This window comes from Chrysemys picta, chromosome 10, assembly GCF_011386835.1.
Source record: "Chrysemys picta bellii isolate R12L10 chromosome 10, ASM1138683v2, whole genome shotgun sequence".
In the NCBI taxonomy this organism is placed as follows: Eukaryota; Metazoa; Chordata; order Testudines; family Emydidae; genus Chrysemys; species Chrysemys picta.
This window is the reverse complement of record NC_088800.1, coordinates 37,723,633-37,745,013: the sequence shown is the minus strand read 5'-3', so window position 1 is coordinate 37,745,013 and position 21,381 is coordinate 37,723,633. Positions and strand designations below refer to the sequence as shown.

Below are 21,381 nucleotides of genomic sequence, written 5' to 3'. Positions count from 1 at the left end.
GAACCACTTCCACTGTGGGCCAGGCACAGAGGGGGACATCCTGCTCCCAGGGTTACACTGGATTGATCAAAGCTGTGGGGCCAGATTCTGCTCTCTGTTACAGAGCATCACTCTGGAGTAACTCCATTGTCTTCTCCTGGGTTACTCTGGATTTGCACTGATGTAAAGAACAGAATTTGGCCTGATGTCTCGAGTTCTGGGATACAGGAAATAAGAAACAGAGGGCTCAGATGATAACAAGGTATAATAAAAATGGGTTAGCTGTTTACAAAGGGTGTCCTGGGGTATGTCGGGGAGGGGGCTGTGCTGATGCTCACGCTGTGCCTTTCATTATCTCCACAGACAAAGTGATCCCTAAGGCCTGTATTACTGTTTTGGGAGGGGTGACTGTACAGAATATCAGCTGATTGCAGGTATGACTTTGCTGAGTCAGCTCTGTGTGCTGTGAAATATGAGGCCAAACACAAAATGTCTCCAGCACCAGAGTAGCAGGTGTGTCTAGATGAAGCTGCATATGGTGGGGTCATGTGATTTCTCTTATTAGAGGAGAGAATGGGAAAGAGGGAGGGTCTAAGCGGTGGTGCGAGGGTCTAGGGGTGCTTGTAGCATGTGTAGATATATGCGAGCTAGCTTTGCTCTACCTCCAATAACAATGGTAGTGAAGCTGTGGCAGCCTGGATGGGGGCTGCTCCAGTGGGAATGCAGGGTCCCGGTGGGGGGCTATCCCATGCTGCCGCGGCTTCATTGCTATTGTTACATCTACACGTGTTGAGACGTCTGTTGCTTCCCAGTAGCAGAGTCGACATACCCTAAGAGAAAGGGCTCAGGGAAAAGCAATGAATGAATCCTTGGATCACAGGCATTTAATCTGAGAGGTGATGGAAGCTGCATGGCTAATCTTGGGCCACATCCAAAGAAGTGCTGAGCACCCTCTTCCTGCTGAAATCAATGGGCCTGATTGTGCTTCCATTGTAATCAATAGCAAAATTCTTGTTGATTTCAGTGGTGTGTGACTGGGGCTCCAATGAGAGTGGTAATACTCAACTTTGGTCAGGATTGCATCCATACTCAAATAGCCCTTTCAGTAACTGATCCTATTTGGTCAGAGTTCTGGGTGCCATTATGCCCAGGTAAACCAACCAGCCCGGCCCGCCAAGGGCTTTCCCTGAACAAGCGGTGGCCCTAGTTTGAGAACCACTGCCATAAGAGACCCCAAACAACAATTCAAAGTTGAATTCTTTAACCAGGTGCTAGATTGTGCAATACAGTCAGTTGAAGAACGTTTCATGCAGCTCAAGGAACACAGCAGTATATTTAGGATGTTGTATGATATTCCAAAACTCCTCACTATACCCGAAGAAGATCTACACCAGCAATGCAGGGCACTAGAGACAGTGTTGACACATGATGACATGCGCAATATTGATGCGAATGATTTAGGTGATGAACTGAAAGCCCTTTCAAGATACATTTCAGCAGGATCAACTCCAAAGGCTGTTCTGGAATATATGCGCACAAATAAGATGACCACCCTCTTTCCAAATGCTTTTGTTGCTCTGCGCATACTTCTGACACTTCCTGTAACAGTTGCCAGTGGAGAATGCAGCTTCTCCAAGCTGAAGTTAATAAAAACACATCTACGCTCCACAATGACATAGGAGAAGCTGGTCGGCCTTGCAATCATCTCAATAGAGCATGAGCTGGCCCAGACTGTGGACCTTCAGCAGGAAGCAGTTCAAATCTTTGCAACCAAGAAGGCACGGAAAGCAACACTTTGATTATTCAAACAGATAAAAATGCCCGTGTTTACTATGCAGACAAGAAGAGTTACATTTACTGTTCAGGCATTTGAAAGTTAAGTGTTACTTAAAATTTTTAAACCAGGCATTTTAAGTTGTTAGTTCTCCTTTACTGGGGTAGGTAGCAGAGCAGTACCATGAGAGGCGTAGAATAGGAAGAAGGCAGAATTGAGACCTTGCAAAATTTTGGCCCAAGCGAGGGGGCATGGGCAGGGCTGGCTCCAGGCACCAGTCCAGCAAGCAGATGCTTGAGGTGGCCAACCGAGAGGGGCGGAAGGTCCGGGTCTTCTGCGGCGGGTCCCTCGCTCCCTCTTGGAGCGAAGGACCAGCCGCCGAATTGCCGCCGAAGACTGAAGTGGCGGCGGTAGAGCAGATCGCGATCGTGGCTTTTTTTCTTTTTCTTTTTTTTCTTTTTCTTTTTGCTGCTTGGGGCAGCAAAAATCCTGGAGCCAGCTCTGGGCATGGGGGCGTCATTTGAGCTCTCCGCCTCAGGTGCCAAAATGTTGTGGACCGGCCTTGGGCACAACTTTTTAAGTGAAGGAACTGACCACTGGAACAGCTTATCTAGAGCTGGTAGAGATGGTAGAGTCCCCATCACATGGAGTCTGTCAGTCAAGACTGGGTGTCTTCCTTAAAGAGGTGCTCTAGCTCAATCAGAAGCTATGGGCAGAGATCCTTGGGTGAGGCACTCTGGCTTATGCTATGCCCTGTCTCACTCACATGAAAATATTCCCTTCCTCCTAAATAGTTACCTTTCCATCCCTAGTCCCTCTGGGTCCCACTCTTCTCCCTGTGTCCCCAGAGTTCTGGAGCTTGTTCCACTCACCTCTCTCTGCTCGATTGCGACAGCATGGCTCCACCCTAGAGAATGTTCCCTTTGTACAGCACTGCTTTCGGGGGACAGGAGATGGAAAATAAACAGGGTCAGATCAGGAGCTCTGGGGACGTGAGCAGGGCTCTGGGGCTGGCATGCAGTGGAAAATAAATAGAATAAAACAGAGAAACACCTGTGATCATCTAAGCTTTGCCCCAGGAAGGAAAGCCTGAATCCAGGGAGAAAATGCCCACTTCCCGTATCGCACCTGTTGGAGACAGGACTGGCTCTCGCCAGTTGGTTCCTCTCATTCCCTCCTGTACAAACAGTCTCTCCGTTTTTCTTCTTCTGTTCAGATCTGCTTCTTCCTGGAGGCCTGTCTCTCCTGTGAACTTAGAATCGACCCTTTCTAACAGCTGCTGTGTCCTATTGCACCTGTCCCAGGAATGTCGTCGCAGGCCAAGCTGTTCCCCCAACCCTGTGCTGGTTCCTTCACTCTCTGCGGGGCCCCCTCTGCCCTCCCTCAGGCAGTACCTTGAACAACTATGGATTTGAAATGAGCAGCGTGTTTGTCTCCCATCTCCTCGTTGCATGTTCTGATATTGTTGCTCACTGCATGTTGGGGGATGGGGGAGTAGAAATAATTTCAGCATTTAATGGTGTCGTGAAGGCATGTTTATTCCCCAGGGAGGGGATGAGTGCTTCTGCAGAGGAAAAAAAACCCAGGCAAAGGATAATAGACGATTAGGCAATTTCCTGATTCCCTCCCTCTCTCTGCTCCTTTCTCATTCCTCTATTCTCCAGTTCTTCCTCTTCTCCCTTCCCCACTCCCCCCCTCTTTCCTCTCTGGGGGTGAGATTCTGTTCTGTGCTGATGGCCAGCACAAGGGTTTGGGAAAGGCTAGGGCTTGTGCTAAGCCCCCTTGGAGAGGTGAATGTCACCCTGTGTGTACAGAATTCATGCCAAGGACCACATGTGCGTTGAGACATGGACCCTTTTCACCCCAGCACAGGGTAATGTTCCCTCTCTGTCAGAGTGCATGTCCGTAGGTGCCGCTATGTGTATGTAAGGAGGCACTTGTGGAATAGAACTGCAGGGAGCAATCGGGGCCAGATTAAGGCATTCCAGAACCCATGGCACACAACATGTGACCCCCCCAATCTCTGCCCTCACACCATGTCCTGAAGTGGCAGTGCCCTCTCACCATGGAATCCGGTGGCATCAATGTGGGTGGTCCCCGAGAGCAATGAATCTTGGAGTTCATGTTGCAGTAGATGAATGGATAGTTCACACCTCTCAGAGCTATTGTTTCAGGCTCTCTGCAGACTCAGGCAGATGCTCAATTCCATGTGTTCTTTGCAATTATGAGGGTCAAAACCTTATTTTTTACGGGAGCTTCTGCTGTAATCTCATGGGTTCAGGAGCTGGAGCCCTAGGAATGGGGCTGCAGCACCTTTGCCTTAAGCAGGGCCTTGAGGCAATCCATGAGTGAATTAAAATGATGGCTAAAGTCTTCTGATCTTTGGCAGCTCATTAAGGTTAGGAGGGAAATACCAAAGAAACCCACCACAGTAACATTTCACTTCAGAAAGGGGAACTACAAAAAAGTGAAGAGACTAGTTAAAAGGACCGGACCCAACAGTGAAATGCCTGCAAACTGCCTGGAGACTATTTAAAAACACCATATTAGGGGCTCAAACTAAATGTCTACCCCAAATAATGATTTAAAAAAACAGTAAGAGGACAAAAAACAACAACCCACCACCATGGCTAAACAGTAGAGTAAAAGAGGAAGTTACTGGTAAAAGAGCAGCCTTTAAAAATTGGAAATCAAATCCTAATGAGGAAAATAGAAAGGAGCATAAACTCTGGCAAGTCAAGTGTAAAAGTGTAATTATGCAGGCCAAAAAAGTATTTGAAGAACAGCTAGCAACTAACAGCAAAACTTTATTTAAGTACATCAGGGTATGTCTACACTGCCCACGTTACTGCATGGAACAAATAACACTAATAAGTCACCAGGACCAGATAGTATCACCAAGAGTTCTGAAGGAACTGAAATATGAAATTCCAGAACTATTAACTGAGATATGTACCCTATTGCAGAAATCAGCCTCTCTGTCAGATGACTGGAGGATGGCCAATGTAATGCTGATTGTTTAAAAAGGCTCCAGAGGCAATCCTTGCAATGACAGGCCAGTGACAGGCAAATTGGTTGACACTTTAGAACAGACTTCTCGGACACACAGATGAACACGATATATTGGGGAACAGTCAACACAGCTTTTGTAAAGGGAAATCACAGAGCACCAATCCATTAGAATTCAATGAGGGTGTCAACAAGCATGTGGACAAGAGTGATCAAGTTGATATAGTGTATTTGGACTTTCGGAAAGCCTTTGACAAGGTCCCACAGAGAAGACTCTTAAGCAAAATAAGCAGTCATGGGATAAGAGGGATAGTCCTCTCACATGGTTAAAATATAAGAAAAAAGATAGGAATAAATAGTTTTCAAGTGGGAAGAGGTAAATAATGGAGTCCCCCAAGGATCTGTTTTGGACCTGTTTTGTTCAACATATTCATGAATGATCTAGAAAAAGGGGTAAACAGTGAGGTGGCAAAGTTTGTAGACTCTGCAAAATTGCTCAAGATAGTTAAGTCCAAAGCTGATTGCAAAAAGTTATAAAGGGATCACACAAAAGTGGGTTACTGGGCAACAAAATATCAAATTACTTTCAATGTTGATAAATGCAAAGTAATCCATGCTGGAAAAAATAATCCCTACTATACATACAAAATGATGGGATCTAAATTAGCAGTTAACAGACAAGAAAGAGATCTTGCGGTCATTGTGGATAGCTCTCTGAAAACAGCTGCTCAATGTGCAGCGACAATCAAAAAAGCTAACAAAAATTAGGCACCATTAGAAAAGGGGCAGATAAGAAGACAGAAACTACCATAATGCCACTATATAAATCCATGCTATGCCCACATCTTGAATACTGTGTGTAGTTCTTGTTGCCCCATCTCAAAAAAGATATATTAGAATTGGAAAAAATACAGAGAACGGCAAGAAAAATGTTTGGGGTATGGAACAGCTTCCATATGAAGAGAGATTAAAGAGACTGGGGCTTTTCATCTTAGAAAATAGACAACTAAAGTGGGATATGACAGAGGTCTGTAAAATCATGCATGATGTGGAGAAAGTGAATAAGGAAGTGTTATTTACCCCTTCACATAACACAAGAGACAGGGGTCACCCAATGAAATTAATAGGCAGCAGGTTTAAAACAAACAAAAGGAAACACTTCTTCACACAACACACAGTCAACCAGTGGAACTCGTTACCAGGGGCTGTTGTGAAGGTCAAAAGTATCACTGGGTTCAAAAAAGAATTATTAAGGCTAGGGAGGACAGATCCATCAATGGCTGTTCAAGATGGTGAGGTATGCAATGCCATATTCTGGATGTCCCTTAGCCTCTGACTTCTGGACGACAGGGGATGGATCACTCGATGATTGCCTATTCTGTTCATTCCCTCTGAAGCTCCTGACACTCCCATGCCAAGGATACTGGGCTAGCTGGACCATTGGTCTGACCCATTATGGCCATTCTTATTGAGACTTTTGATAGGGCCATCACAGAAAACTCAAGTTGAGTGAACGTAAGACTCAATTCTCCTCCGCTCAGGTCATTATTCATCTCCTGCAGTTATACTAGTGGAATGAGATGTTGCAATTCGGCAGAGGAGGAAGGTCCTATGATCGCTGGGAAGTTGGTTGATCAGTATTGAGGCAGGGTAGGGGACTTGGGAGATCCAGTGGGCTCATAGGGCCGAGCAGCTGAAGTGCCTTAAATCTTGCCTGTGAGTCATGGCATGATAGTAATTAGTGTATCAGGAAAGAGGATGGTGTCCCAAGACATTTGAGGTAACGATTACACTAGCAAGGGCTATCAATCCTCATGCATCAGGAATCTGATCACCAACCAGCAAGAGCAGGAAGAAATTTCTGCAATTGGCATGGTAATTATGGGGCTCTTATACCTTCCTCTCAAGCATCTTTAAAGGAGACAGGATGTCTGACTACAGGGGACCGTTGGTCTGTTCCAGGACAGCACTTCCTATGGGATGGAAGAGTGTGAGAAAGCTTAGGATGGACTGAACAAAGAGCCAGATTTCCCCGCCAGCCCCCAGGAGAGAGCAGTCACTCCAGGTCCAGGGTTAAATGCATTTACAGAGCGGTGTGTCTGTCCTGGGGGAAGCCCAGAACTAAACGAATGTGGAGACTGAATTAAAATGCATTAAAACCACTTCCTGCTGAGTTCTCCCCCTCATAGCGAGGGAGAGAGAGGGGTCAGGCGTGAAAACTACAACCCCAAGCTGCCTCCAACGCTAATGACTTGCATTTGCCAGAGAGCTGGAAACAACCTGGTTAACCAGCTCGGCAAGAGCATCCTCTGAGGGACTGGGAAGTGCTGATGCAGGCTGGTGGGGCTCAGGGTGAGGAAGCAGCTGAGGTGGCCGGGAGTGGAGTACAGCTCAGGGAGTCTTCTGATACAGGCTCATCCATCATCCATCTTTGCACGTTCCCTGGGACTGGGCAGAAAGCGGCTCACAGTTTATGGCTGAAGTTGCCCTTTTTTGACCCCCCCCCCCTTTGACATTATTAAAAGTAAAGAAGAGGAAAAGACTCGGAGAGGGTGGAGATGATATATAGTGTGTGTGTTTATACGTATATACACGCATGTGTATGTATCTCTCTCTGTATGTATGGTGTGTAGCTATAAACATTGTGCACTAGATTCTCATTTATACTAATGCCCTTTGTCACTACTCTGGCAGTATATAGAGGACTTAAAAGTGGGTGTAAATTATATTTATATTCACTTTAAGGTTCCTTTACACTGCCAGGCTGGTACAAAAGGGGCTAAATGAGAAACCTGCTGTGTGTGTGTATATTTATTACATGAAAAGCCCACTATTTAATTTACATAATCAAGCACTCAAAATTTAGCAAATGCCAGATTTATGGTTGCCCGAACAATCCTAATTCCGCCTTCCTTTGCATCCACCCTGTGCACTGAATGAGGCAGGGGTCCTGTACAAAAAAAAGGATATGATCATGTAATTAAAGATTGGATCATAAGGCATCTGCACAAAAAGGCTGACTTAAGGTTGCATGGGTTATTTTCTTTAAAAAAATTATAAAGGGATTTTTGAATGATTTTTTAAATCAAGAAATAAAAGAAAGGGAGTAATAAGAATCTTTTATAATGGAAAGTGTTTGGCAACCTAAATATAGGGGTTGCTACCAGCTCCACCTTTAGTATCTATAGTCATGTTAATATGTATGTATATATAACATAACAAGACAGAAATTGCTATTCCAGATTAGGCTAGTGGTCTTTCTACACCAGTCTCCGAGTCCTGCCTTCATCAGTGTCCAGTATCAGCAGCAATTGAGGAATAAGCAAGAACCCAGTAGTGTATAATTATGTAATAAGATGCCCATAGGAGAAGTTTCTTACCAGCCTCCTTCAGTCTATAGTTGTCTGATGCCTTGAAGCATGAGGAAGGAGTACTGCGGAAAGGGATCTGGGGGTCACAGTGCATCACAAGCTAAATGTGAGTCAACGGTGTAACACTGTTGCAAAAAAAGCAATCATTCTGGGATGTATTAGCAGGAGTGTTGTAAGCAAGACATGAGAAGTAATTCTTCTGCTCTATTCTGCGCTGATAAGGCCTCAACTGGAGTATTGTGTCCATTTCTGGGCGCTGCATTTCAGGAAAGATGTGGAGAAATTGGAGAAAGTCCAGAGGAGAGCAACAAAAACTATTAAAGGTCTAGAAACATGACCTATGAGGGAAGATTGAAAAAATTGGAGAAGTCTGGAAAAGAGAAGACTGGGAGAGGGCATAACCGTTTTCAGGTACATAAAAGTTTGTTGTGAGGAGGAGGAAAAATTGTTCTCCTTAACTTCTGAGAATAAGACAAAAATGGGCTTAAATTGCAGCAAGGGAGGTTTAGGTTGGACGTTAGGAAAAACTTCCTGTGAGGGTAGTTAAGCACTGGAACCGATTGCCTAGGGAGGTTGTGGAATCTCCATTACTGGAGGTTTTTAAGAGATGGTCTAGTTATTACATAGTCCTGCCTTGAGTGCAGGAGACTGGACTGGATGACCTATTGAGGTCCCTTCCAGTCCTACATTTCTATGATTCTGTGAGGGTTTACATCACTTATGAATTGTTTATCCTATCTAATGGAACTGGGATGTCCTCATTATCCATATAAATATCTGATCCTTTTTGTAATCCTTCTAAAATCTTGCTTTCAATTATACCTTGTTACAGTGAGTTCCACAGGCTACTTAGGAATTTCCAGACTAATTTCCATGGGCATTTGGAACTTGCTTTCCTCCATGATCCATACAACCCTGTGTTTGTTAACCTTCAGGGTATGCTGTAAGGACCCACCTTCCCTACCTGGCTAGTAAGGAGATGAGTACTGGAAAGGGGTGATGTGGAGATCTGATGGAGAGGTTAGTTGATGTAGTTGTCACTGGACAATTTCATTGGATCTTGCTAGCATTTTAGTTATAGGTATTGTCTTTTCACAGAGTAATAAAAATCCAAACAAATCAATAATGCCTCATGGGATAGACTGAAAACCCCTTACTCATCTTAGTGAGGCATTACTTACCTACATAGTCCCCTTTAAATCAGTAGGATGGGAGGCAGTGTGGTGAGAGCACTAGAATTTAGGAGACCTGGCTCCTAATCCTGGCTCAGCCACTGGTCTGCTGGGTGACCATGGACAAGTCACTTCCCTGCTCTGTGTCTCAGTTTCCGCATCTGTAAAATGGAAATAATGATACTGCCCCACCTTTTCTATTAATGAAAAGCTCTTTATAAGAGCAATGTGGTGGAGATGGTGGTGGTATTATTTATTATTCAGGTGTGTACATGTTCCCCGACATAAGTAAAGGTTGAACAATCTAGCACTGGGAGATGTTCCTTTTACCAATTCTAAAAGCATTGCCTTTCAATTTCATTGACTGTCAGCTTGTGCTTGTATTATGACAGAAGGTAAACGAGACCCTTATTTACCCTCTTTATGCTATTCATTATTTTATATGCCTTTATCACATCCCTTCTTATTCATCTCCTCCCTAGATTAAACAGTCCTAATCTCCTCCCTCTCTCTTTGTGTGGAAGCATTTCCACTCTTCTAATCACTTTTGTCACCCGTCATTTTGTTTGCTTTTTTTTGACTGCTGCTGCACATTAAGCGGAGGTTTTCTCTAAGCTGTCCACAGTGACACCCATGCCCTCTTCCCCCTGAGTTATTACAGTTAATTTAGAACCCAGCAATGTGTATGAGCCACTCACATTATTCCTGCCAACCTGCTCTGTGGTGCATTTGTCAACACTAAACTTCATCTGCCGTCTTGCTAGTGAATTATCCGGGTCATCTCACATGAGTGGTGATAAAGCCTTTTATCCAACACTAGCATGTATCCTATGTATACCACATACATTACAGGGGAAGAGGACAAAAGAAGCCTTCTTTAGGAATGTTTTATAGAGGCTGAAAATATTTTTGAGGACTATTTTTTTTTGTATCCTTCTGCTTGTCAGCCAAGGGCTTTAGTTATCATAAGTCCAACTGTACAGGACTCAGAAGGTGCCATCAAAGCCTTAAAATAGCTTTTCCATGCCTAAAAATGCCATGATTTTAAATTCTGATCACTGGACCTTGCAGGGCTTAGAAGTGCATGCTGCTTGTCCCCTTGGGAAGCTAAGAATCTCCTCTGACCAAGGAGATAAAGCTCCCTTTTCCAGACCTGTAGGGATGTATGTAGAAATGCTTCCACTGACCTAAGACTCAGTATTGCCCATCTTGGGCCTTTGACAGGTGTGATTTATATAGTGGGGGAGAGAAGAAGGAAACATTTCTGTGGCAGGTTGTTCAAAAGAAAAGATTTCCGCTAGAAGCTGCTCAGGGGTTGGAATGTGGAAAGAAGGCTGATGGGAGCTGGATTAGCAGGCAGATGTGGCAGTCAGGGATGCAAGGGAAATTGATTACGTGACTCTGCAATTTATCACATGCATAGCTCCTCCACTCATGTAGAGGGTGCGTGTTTCTACGCATTTGTGTGCTTGTGTGTGCAATATACACACCCACACACTCTGTTTTAATATATAAATGTTATTTGTATATAACCTGCTGGCCAGCCTGTGTCCTGATTCAGAACAGATATGGGTTTGTAACAGGTCTTTAGTTCAAGCATTAGCGACTTATGCTTTTAGTTTTGGAGCTTCCCAGTTCAATCCCTCTCATCAGCCACGAGGGCAGCTATAAACCTTTGAAGCCCAAAGGACTTGTGGTCCCAAGTCTCTCCCAAACCTATCCTCGGAAAACACCCTGGCTGAACTGGTGTTAAACTAGGAACCAAAACGAAAACACTGAAGTTCCTCTTTTTCTTGGAAGTGACTATAAAAACAGCCTTGTGGGGTTCCGTGTTCATGGTCTGTCAGTGATTCAAGATCAAAATTGGCTCAGTTTACATGTAATATTTCTAACTACCAGCCCCACAATACTCAGTCTGGGATCTACAAGTCAAGCTGGGCTTTTTTCATCTTTCACCTCATCACAGGGAGAGCTACTCCACATTTTTCATTGAGAAATGGCTTTTTCTTCCAAATGAACTTTTTTGTGAAAAACTGTCAGTTTTAAATTTAATTTTTAAATATATTATTCATTTTGTTTTTTCTTTTTTCCTTTCTTTCACTTTTTGCTTCTTGCCCTCCCCTTCCCTTTTTTCTCCCCCCGTTTTCTCTTCCCCCCACATCTTCAAGCATAATTTTTTTCTGAGAAAAGAAGGGAAAAAATCCACAAATGAAAAATATTGGAAAAATTATCTTATGAAAAAAGTTGGAAAAAGAAAAACTGGTCCATTCTGAACCCTGCGACATAAAATCGACTTTTGTTTCAGCAAGTTGTTTTACTGTTTTTTCATCCTCTCTGACCACCAGTGATAAAGGTTGTTATTCTGGTACAGCCCTGCTGTTTTCAGTGACTTTTGAAAGGTGCAATTTATTGGAAGCTAGTAAACAATTCTGTTGGAGATGCGTCTCCTCTCAGCTGCATTGGCTCTGCAGGGCTGGCAGGAGTAAAAATGGATTCTTCAGCAGATCGGAGTACGAATCCACACAGGGAACACATCTATGGACTGAGTTGGTGCCACGTACATAGTCACTTACGAATAAAAGTTTCTGACCTGGATTCCTCAACCTGTCTGGAATGGACTTGCACCAGAGAGAGGAGATTTGGGCCCACATGTCCCACCATCACACCCACACTCCTTTTATCATAGACCTTTAAGAAGGACCCTGACATTAAGCATTAGCCTTTACATGTCCCATCGCTGGCATTTTGCCGGTGTCCAAGCCCAGCCACTTACTGGAGACTGGCACTTTGCACTTGTGGGAGGGTGACATTTCATGCGTGGCATTTACACATTAGAAAGCTGGCATTTCACACCTAGAGGATGCTGGTATTTATGAGCTAGAGCACTGGCATTTCATGCGTAGTTACCATCCAGCAATTTAGACAAGGTCGTTCAGCCAGAAAGATCTGATGGACTCTTTTTTTAGAGGAAATAGGGGGCAAACAAACAAAACCAAGCACCAAAATCATTTATTTGATTTTTATTGCGCTGCAAATTAGTGTATTTATTGCTATGTGATAAGCCAAACCCCATCACCCCTTCTTGCTATTAGCTAATTTTTAAGCTACTTATTCTTTTATTTGAATCTCTAATGTCCCCTCCCTTCTTTTAATAATAATACTGTACAGTTCAGTTGCCTCTTCCATCCCTGAAGCAATCAAAACAGTTTGCATTACTGCTGAAAGGCCGTCACATCTGCGGTGGGAGTTGTCTGTTGACCACAGGCAATTGGGACCGCAGCATTGATGGTGACATCAGCAGCTCAGCACTTGTATCGCCCTGCTGGGGCACCTGCATAGGTGCTAGAACTGGGGTGTTAGGGGTGCTGCTGCACCCCCTGACTTGAAGTGGTTTCCATCACATACAGGGTTTACAATTTGGTTCAATGGCTCTCAGCACCCCCACTATACAAATTGTTCCAGCACCCCTGGGCACTGTCTCTCTGGCACAGAATTAGATGCTCCACCTACTCAACCATCACCAAGATCTCCTGCCATAGGTGGATGTTCCCTGGAGATCTCCCATTCATAAAATGACTGGCCTTGTTTGGGAGATCTTACAGGACCATGCTGTGGGTTGAATCCATCCAGAGATTAGTTTGCTGCTTTGAAAGGGAAGGGAACTTGGTGGATCCCTGTCACCCCGCCATGTGCCCCAGTGGTTTTCCTAGCAGGGGAGCCATTCAGAGTCCAGAAGGTTCTGCCCCTAAAAAAATATCAGCTCTGGAGTCACAGCTGGTAAAAGGCTGTTACAGCTGGTACTTCTACACCCAGCTCATTTTGTCAGGTGGATCTCCCGTAAGCACCACTGAGATCTTGCTGCATGGATCGCTCCTCCTCTTTCATTCAGCTTCTGTAAACTCCACACAGTAGCGGCACTAGAGCATGGTGATGAGGCAAAGGGACCCACCCACAGCATTTGATTTTAAGGCTATGGCTACACTACAGACTATGATGGCATAACTTATGTCGCTCAGGAGTGTGAGTAAACCACCTTCTGAGCGACATAGATTACCCTGACATAAGTGCTCATGTGCACCGCGCTACGTTGGCAGGAGAGCTTCTCCCGCTGGCATAGCTTCTGCCATTCACGGAAGTGGTTTTATTATGCTGACAGGAGAGCTCTCCCGTCAGCTGTGCCGCTGCAGCACTGTACATGTAGACATGCCCTTAAAGACACTGTATCCCTTTCCCTGCTCCTGTCCAGAATGCTTACATTGTGCTTGCTGTATAAACCCAATAGGAAAACTCTTTGGCACCCAACCCCCCGTTCTACATCTGTAGGCTTGGCAGAATTCGATTTTTATTTTTTTCATAATTTCAGTGGATAATATCGATGTTTACTTTTAGGCACTTTTTTTATCCATTTAAATTTTCACAGTTGTGCAAAATTAAGGGATGTAAGCATTTTTATGTTATTTTTATTGACTTACATTTTCACAGTTATGGGAAACGGGGGAGCAAACAAGGGGGGGGGTCAGATGGTAATCATTTAATTATGGTAGATGTTGAGATTAAGGAAGTTAAAGCTTTATAACTGTTAAAACACAATTTGTCAACATCGGGTGTCAAAATGCACACAGTAAATATCCTTAAATCAAGCTCTAATCAGTTTTCAAGCAGCATTTGTCTTACTTTGCCTGTCTGTAACTTTTGATTATTATGGATGGAAATATTTTTTCACCTGTTTCTGCGCGTGCAGTGAAATTGATGTTTACCAACATTTACCAATCAAAATCAAACCCTTCCAAGCCTACCCATCTGTGATCAGGAAATTAGGAAAAAGAAGGTGCGTGAGGTACTATCTTTTATTGGACTGACGTCTGTTGGTGAAATTAGAGAATTAACAGGCCCTGGATCCTCTTATGGCTGGTAACATTCTGCGTGGTTTTCTTTTCCTCAGAGAACTCTCAGCCAAACAATTTGTATTGTGGCTTTTGGCCAAAATGTTGGTGGAACGGCAGCACTGGTAGTGGTTGTTAATAATATAACAATCTGCTTCTTATGCCGTCCATTGCGGTGCAGGGCATGGGTTGCAGGGAGAAGCAGAAATGCTTTGGCACAATAGAGAACGCAGCTTGAGGTCACTGTCTATACTCAGATTGTAAGCTTCTAGGGGCAGACGCTGTCTTTTTGTCCTGTGTTTGTACAGCACCTAGCACAATGGGGTCCTAGTGCGTGATTTGGAGGGCCTCGGTGCTACTACAATAGAAATAATAATAATGATGTTCCTCTGGGCCTTATAGCCTGGCTTTGCCTGTGTCTGGAACTGATCTGATGCCAAAGCTAAGGTGTGGATAAACTGGCTGAAATCTGAACCTCGGCCCAAAACATGAACAGAATTGTTTTGGGGCTTCAGAAAAGATTACCGTCTCTTTTGTGCATATCTCTGCTTTCCTGGCCCAGGTATAACATGAAATAGAAATGCTAAAATATCACAAGCAAGGTGGTTCCCGTGTTATTCCTGGCAGAGGTGGAAGCAGCTAGCACCAGAAGTCTTTGGATAGAGAGAAATGCTCCAGTTTACAGACCCAAGTGTTCTAGGATAAGCATTTGAACTTCTGGCTGTATTAGGTGATGAGAGAGCCTCAGGCAATGGTTAAAACACAGACAGAAACATAAGGAGATGTGAGTTCTAGTCACCGCTCTGCCATCAAGTTGCTGTGTGATTTTGAGACAGGAACCTCTGTGCCTCGGTTTCCCTCTTTGTAAAGTGGGGATACCACATAACCCAGATCACACAAGGGAGGTGAAGCTTAATGTTTGTAAAATGCTTTGAGCTTCTCAGCAGGTGATTATGGAGCATGATAATCTCTGAACCCGTTGGGTCAGTGCTTCTGGAATAATGGCGGCAGCGGTAAGTAGATTAACACTACTTAGCTGTTCTGTAGCACTTTTCATGAGTGCTCTGAAAGTGCTGTACAAAGGAGGCCAGTATCATTATCCCCATTGTACAGATGAGACATGGGGCAGAGACGTGACTTGCCAAGGTCACCCAGCAGGCCAGTGGCAGTGCTAGGAAGAGCTGTCCTGAGTCCCAGTCTAGCGCGCTATTCACTAGGTCATACTGCCTATCCCTAAAGGCACATTACTTCTGAGGGAGTGAGGAGCAGGAAGGGAAAAGCAAAGGTGAGCCCTCGAGGCAAAGTGAAAGAGGCTCCTTTGGGAGCAGGGGAAGGTGGGGGCAATAATAGACACTGCCAGGGCATGGCAAGCGTAAATAAAACCCGCCAGAAGCCGTTCAGTTGTGCCTGAACCTTGCGAGTCACAATGAAGGGCGCACTGGCTGTGGAGATCTATCTGCTGCCAGTCTGCACGCCGTGGCACATTCATTAAGTATCTTTAAGATGGATACACCCCCCAATTCACCTCGTGCGAGAGCCTCGGAATTTATTTCCTGCTGAACTGCACCATCAATCACAGCCTGACAACCCCGCCGCAGCTGCATGCAGCCAGAGGCTCGCTCGGCAGGCACGTAGCCAGAGAGACGCAGGACCGGCTGGGGAGTTTAATTACTTCCTCATCAAATGGAATAGACAGTGAGCCTGGCTCAGAGGGCCCCTGTCCCCAGGGTGCTCGCGGCTCTCCGCCAGGAGGGAGCACCGTTCAGACCTCCGTGGTTCCCTCTGTCCCACGCTGAGTGGGGCTGGCTTCGTGCCTTCGAAGTGCAGAGTGGTCTCTGTTGAGTGGGGACTAGCTCAGCTCTTCTAGGCCCCGGACGCCCTTGTTGGGAAGAGGTTGTCTCCATTCCTCTGACTTCAGGTGCTCCGGCTATTGCATGTTTGGGAGAGAAGGCACTCTTCCTACCTCGAATGCCCAGAGCACCCGCTGCTCCATACTGACAACGGGGTGGTCTCCATGTCCCCTAGAACCCCCTCTGCCCCACACTGGGTTAGGGGCTGTCCCCTTGCCTGGAGCTAGTACTTACCTGGTAGCATATCCTTTTGGAGCGAAGGTACCTCAGTGAATACATGTCTGCATTACAACAGTAATCCAGTTTGTCTCTGATCTATCACTAATCAATCCCAGCTGCTGTGGAGCTGGCTAATTGTGCAGGAATAAGGATTCACCTTGAGCAATTCAGGGAAGGGGGAGCAAGGGGGCGAAGATGGGATGGGGGTGTGTTTACTGTTCATTGATTGAAAGCCAAGGTCCAGTTTCCTGAGTATTACCCCAGAATAGCTATTCAATGTTTTCCCATTCTACTAAATGTTAACCTGCTTGAGCCATGCTGGAGGGGAAACCAGGAAGAGACTGTTTTCTGCCAGTGATTGACTCAGGTAGCAGGGCTAGAAGGTAAGTGAGTCAGTGTCCACCGAGATCTATGAATTGGGGAGGCTCAGTCCCCTCTCATGAATTCTGCCCAGAAATGTCTGCCCTGTCTGATTTTAGGTTCCTGTTGATATATCAGATTGACCAGATATGACCAGAGCTAATCGAATGACCCAGCGTGGGTTTGTACAACCCATGCTGCCACGGCTTTACTGCTGTTGTTATTGGAGCTAGCTAGATCAAAGCTAGCTTGGGTATGTCTATACTTGCTAGTGTCACACCTCCAACTACAGCCTAGACGTACCCAAAGCCTGAGTTGTTTTGTTTTTCTTCCATAAGACCTGCCATATAGGTCAGACCAATGGTCCATCTAGCCCAATAGACCGTCTTCTGACGGTGGTGGGTGTCAGATGCTTCTGAGGGTATGAACAAAACAGGGCAATTTTGAGTGATCCATCCCCTGTTGTCCAGTCCCAGCTTCTGGCAGTCAGATGTTTAAGGACACCCAGAGCATGGTATTGTGTATCTGACCATCTTGGCTAATAGCCATTGATGGACCTATTCTTCTTGAAACCCATCTAATTAATCTTTGAACCCAGTTATAATTTTTGTCTTCACAACATCCCCTGGCAACGAGTTCCACGGGTTGACTCTGCGTTGTGTGAAGAAGTGCTTTCTTTTGTTTGTTTAAAACCTGCTGCCTATTAATTTCATTGGGGGCCCTCTAGTTCTTGTGTTATGTGAAGGGGTAAGTAACACTTCCTTATTCACTTTTTGCACACCAGTCACAATTTTATAGACCTATATCAGATACCCCCTTAGTTGTCTCTTTTCCGAGCTGAAAAGTCCCAGTCTTTTTAATCTCGCCTCATATGGAAGCCTGTTCCATAACCCTAATAATTTTCATTGCCCTTTTCTGTACTTTTTCCAGTTCTAAGATATCCTTTTTTGAGATGCAGAGATGAGAACTGCATGCAGTACTCAAGGTGTGGGCGTACCATAGATTTATATAGTGGCATTATGGTATTTTCTGTCTTATTATCGGTCCCTTTCCTAATGGTGCCTAACTTGTGTTAGCTTTTTTGATTGCCTCTGCACACTGAGCAGATGTTTTCAGAGAACTATCCACAATGACTGCAAGATCTCTTTTTTGAGTGGTAACAACTAATTTAGATCTCATCATTTTGTATGTACAGTTGGGATTATGCTTTCCAGTGTGCATTACTTTGTACTTATCAACATTAAATTTCATCTGCCATTTTGTTGCCCAGTCACCCAGTTTAGTGAGATCCCTTTGTAACTCTTTGCAGACAGCTTTGGATTGAATTATCTTGAGTAATTTTGTATCATCTACAGATTTTGCCACCTCACTGTTCACCCCCCTTTCTAGATCATTTATGAACATGTTGTGAATAGCACAGGAACCAGTACAGATCCTTGCCCCCCTCCCCCATTTACCTCTCTCCACTGTGAAAACTAACCATTTATTCCTACCCTTTGTTTCTTATCTTTTAACCAGTTACTGATTAATTAGAGGGCCTTCCTTCTTATCCCATGACTACTTGGTTTGGTTAAGAGCCTTTGGTGGGGGACCTTGTCAAAGGCTTTCTGAAAGTCCGAATATGCTGAATCGACTGGATCCCTCTTGTCCACATGCTTGTTGACACCCTCATAGAATTCTAATAGATTGGAGAGGTCTGATTTCCCTTTACAAAAGCCATGTTGCCTCTTCCCCATCATATCGTGTTCATCTAGGTGTCTGACAATTCTGTTCTTTACTATAGTTTCAACCAATTTGCCTGGTACTTAAGTTAGGCTTATCAGTAATTGCCAGGATTGCCTCTGGAGCCTTTTTTAAAAAATTGGCATTACATTAGCTACCCTCCAGTCATCTGACACAGAGGCTGATTTCAGAGATAGGTTACATACCAGTTAGTAGTTCTGCAATTTCATATTTGCATTCCTTCAGAACTCTTGGGTGAATACCATCTGGTTTGGGTGACTTATTGTTGTTTTGTTAATCAATTTGTTCCAGAACCAACTTTACTGATGCCTCAATCTGGGAGAGTGCCTCAGATTTGTCATCTAAAAAGAATATCTCATGTGGGGATCTCCCCCCACATCCTCTGCAGTGAAGACCATTGCAAATAATTAATTTAGCTTGTCCTTAGCGGCCTTGTCTTCCTTGAGTGCTCCTTTAGCACCTTGATCATCCAGCGGCTCCACTGATTGGCAGGTTTTCTGCTTCTGATGTACTATATATATATATATATATATATATATATATATATATATATATATATATATATATATATATAGCTGTTAGGTTTTGTGTATTTATTTAGTTGTTCACCGAATTCTTTCTTGGTGTGCATAAGTATATTTTTATATGTGACTTGCCAGAGTTTATGCTTCTTTCTATTTTTCCCACTATGATTTGACTTTCAGTTTTTAGAGGATGCCTTTTTCCCAGTAACTTCCTTTTTTATTCTGCTGTTTAGCCATGGTAGCATTTTTTTTATTTGGGTTATACATTTAGTTTGAACCCCTATTATGGTGTTTTTAAATACTCTCCATGCAGTTCGCAGTCATTTCACTGTTGGGACTGTTCCTTTTAATTTCTGTTTAACTAGCCTCCTCATTTGTGTGTAGTTCCCCTTTTTGAAGTTAAATGCTACCATGGTGGGTTTCTTTGGCATTTTCCCTCTACAAGGATGTTAAATTTAATTACATGATGGCAGCTATTACCGAGCTGCTCAGCCTCTTCCCCTATTAGCGTCAAGGTTGTTCTAACTATAGAAACAGATGCTTTGGTTGGGTTCCAGTTGGGGATCGTAGGAAGGGGAGAACTTAAGGGGAGAGTGAGTTACTCTCATGCCCCAGGAGAAAGGTAAGGTTCTTCTCCAAGGGCAGGATTAAGGTCAGTAGGTGAAACACTGAACTGGAAGCCTCCAATCGCAGACACCATTTCCCTCTCCTGCTCACTTGCTCCACAATTGGCCTGTCTCTGAGGTCCTGGTTGTGCGTCTCATATGTGTTATGCAGGAGGCCAAACTAAAGGAGCTGATGGTCTCATCTGCCCTTAAAACCTATTAATCTATTGATAGTGAAAATAACAACTGACCTGAACGTGCACCTCAAACCTGAATCAAACTCAAAACAAACACTCCTGAGGTTCAGAAACGTTGAGGTAATTTCCCCACCCCCACACTTCATGTGTCTCTGGATCTAAATAGAAGCAGCAGCATGGAATTAATGAATTGTGGCATTTCCAACCCAGACAGAAGCAGAACCAGACATTCAAACCTGTTTGGAGAGATCTTCTGGCTATTTTTGCCAATAGGTCCAGGGTGATGGACCTTTTGGCAAGATACAAACTCTTTCTGCTCTATTGGGTTCAATATTCAGTATTCTATGAGTTAGGTAGCATCGCCCAGTGAAAGGGATTTTCTCTATGTGTACAGAAGTGAAACCACCACCTCCAAAAAGTGGTCAAGGCAATCGACATGCTAATGAGGCTTTATGAGGATCATCTACATGCCACTCTCATCGCCTGTAGGCTGTGGCCTCAGGATTCCTGTAAACACTGAAACAGGAAGAGAAGCAAGAATCTAGGCCTACCCTAATATGTCTGGAACACCTGCATGGGAATATGGAAATGCATTTTGTTACTGTGGACCAATTCATAGGCACTGACTCCGTAGGTACTCCGGGATTGGAGCAGTCACGGGGAAAAAATAGTGGGTCCTCAGCACCCACCAACCGCAGTTGTTTGGTGGCATCCCCAATCAGTTGTTTGGTGGCACGCCCAATTAGCTGATTAGGGCACCACCAAATAGCTGTATGGCAGCTCGGGGAGGGGTTTGGGGGAGGGCGGAGAGCACCTAGGGGGCAGGGACCTCGGGGAGGGGGTGGAGTGGGGGCAGGAAGAGGCAGAGCCAGGGCGGGGCTTGGGGGAGTGGGCAGAGTGGGGATGGGAAGAGGCGGAGTGGGGGCAGGGCTTTGGGGGAGGGATGAAGTGGGGTGGGGCCTCAGAGCAGAGCATGGGTGGAGCACCCTCAGGGAAAATTAAAACTAAGTGCCTATGCACCAATTAGTGAAAAAAATCTCTCCAGAGCTGTGTGTTGTGCTAGGGACAACCGCTCATGTACGCCTGAAAACAAAGGTGATTGTAATAAGAGGGATTTACCAAAACAGACACACAGCTTTTCATTGTGTTTGTAAAGGTGCTAATAAATGGACATATCTTTCACATTTGTGATTGGCTTTCCCTTTTCTGCCCTTTGCCAAAGGGACTGTGCTTTTCTTTAATAACTGGAAATGGATGTGGAACTCGTAACACTGGGATTACTGCTGTGTAGAACACCTTGGGAGGAGGAGAGGAAAAGGGTGCTGAATTCTGAGCTCAGAAATGACAGTGCCAGGATTGAAGTATTGACTTGGGCACTGCATGTGGAGCTGGGCAGAGAATAGTTTTCCCATCCTGCAAATATTTTTGAGAGTTTGAAATTTTTTTCACATCTTGATTTGGGACAAAAAGTCAAAATTTCAAAAATATTCATGAACCGAAAACCTGATTTTTTCATTTTTGATCAATCAAAACATTTCATTGAGAGAATTTGGAAATGTTTCATTTTGATTTTGATCTTTTTTTCTTTTTTGACTTTTTTTCGGTCTAATTTATCTTACATTTCTAAATACAGAGTTGTTTGGAACCAGAAAATTGGAACTTTTCATTTAAAAATGTCAAAATAAAAGGTTTTGA

The 21,381-nt window shown here is 44.4% G+C and overlaps 1 protein-coding gene across 9 annotated transcripts in view; it reads left to right on the top strand.

The window, feature by feature from the left end:
- Nucleotides 1–21,381, top strand: part of LINGO1 (leucine rich repeat and Ig domain containing 1) — a 464,359-nt gene that overhangs the window by 123,984 nt on the left and 318,994 nt on the right. The window contains exon 1 of one of the 9 annotated variants that reach the window (XM_065559574.1): nucleotides 348–413. The exons of the other annotated variants lie outside the window; for them this stretch is intronic. The gene's annotated coding sequence lies outside the window, so the exon portion shown is untranslated. Of the gene's footprint in view, nucleotides 1–347; nucleotides 414–21,381 lie in introns of those variants that run through there. 9 annotated transcript variants of the gene reach the window in all.